Below are 1602 nucleotides of genomic sequence, written 5' to 3' on the forward strand. Positions count from 1 at the left end.
TCTCTCTCTCTCTCTCTCTCTCTCTCTCTCTCTCTCACGCGCGCTCTCTCTATCTCCCCCTTTCTCTCGCTCTCTCTCGCTCTCGCACGCGCGCTCTCTCTCCAGCTCCCCCTTTCTCTCGCTCTCTCTCTCTCGCGCGCGCGCTCTCTCGCTCCCTCTCGCGCTCTCTCCCTCTCGGTCAAACGCCGCACCGGTTCCCTGCTTTCTCGCAGCTATATGCAAATGATGTTCACGTCTGCACCGTAGTCGCGAGCGGACACGGGCGATTAACGGCGAGGAGAGGCGCGTGGCGGAATCGGTCAAACGTAATACACATCCGAACACTCGCGCAACTCCTCTCTCAACGCACTGATAAACGCTCCACGACTTGCCTTGTCCCACGGCCGACACTAACACTACACCCTCCTCTCGCAATACATGCATGCGCACGCAGGCGAACGGTCGGTGACGAATTTACAGCTGATAGCTATAGGAACAAGACGACGTCGGAAAAGCGTTACGTCGGCAAAGCGTTACACATCGCGTTACATAGTAACACGACTGAACGACCCGACAAGACGATCGATGGATCAAACATCGCTGCTGTTCGTGGTCAGCAGTTCTAGCTGAGGATGTTCCTGTCTGCACGTTTAGAAGATGTTGTTCCTAACCGCTCGTCTATCAGCAGATGTATGTTGTTCCTGCCTAAACGTCTATCGTACGTGTGTTGTTCCTGTGCACACGTATATTAGACGTTGTTCCTACTCACACGTATATCAGACCTGTGTTGTTCCTGTCCACATCCTTAAAAGACGTTCCTGTTCGCACATCTACCAGACGTTGTTCCTGTCCATACTTCTATCAGACGTGTGTTGTTCCTGTCCACACGTATATCAGACGTTGTTCCTGTCTGCACGTCTCACAGCAGACGTATGTTGTTCCTGTCCACACGTCTATCAAACGTTGTTCCTGCCCACACATCTATCAGACGTATGTTGTTCCTGTCCACACATCTATCAGACGTATGTTGTTCCTGTCCACACATCTATCAAACGTTGTTCCTGTCCACACATCTATCAGACGTGTGTTGTTCGTGTCCACACGTCAAGCCAATGGATTCTAAACAGCAGCAGTCGAGGAGAGCTTGATACGGGTCGCCACGGTGGTCAGACTACCGGAGTCGACACACAAACACCGGACGCGGATTCCATCGGCAATCACAGCGAAGTACCCCGTCATTAAACCAGCCAGCGACGTCTCATTAAGCCAACCACAAGCTCACCGTAGATGTACGTCCCTGTGTGTGTGTGGTAAACTAAACCAGCAACCTCAGGTAAAATCTCAGCCCGCGGTTGTTACGGCCGACCGGCGGAACAAAACTGCGGTTGTTCCGCTGGTTGATTGGCTCGTATTTGCATATCCGACGACAACCAGATTCGTCGTTTCCGCTGATCGCTCTTAACAAAACCGTCGCACACTGTAGTGAAAGTAGCAAACGCCGCACAATGCCTAGCTGTGTGTGTGTGTGTGTGTGTGTGTATGTGTGTGTGTGTGTGTGTGTGTGTGTGTGTGTGTGTGTGTGTGTGTGTGTGTGTGTGTGTGTGTGTGTGTGTGTGTGTGTGT

This window comes from Priapulus caudatus, unplaced genomic scaffold (assembly GCF_000485595.1).
Source record: "Priapulus caudatus unplaced genomic scaffold, Priapulus_caudatus-5.0.1 Scaffold56, whole genome shotgun sequence".
Lineage (NCBI taxonomy): Eukaryota > Metazoa > Priapulida > Priapulimorpha > Priapulimorphida > Priapulidae > Priapulus > Priapulus caudatus.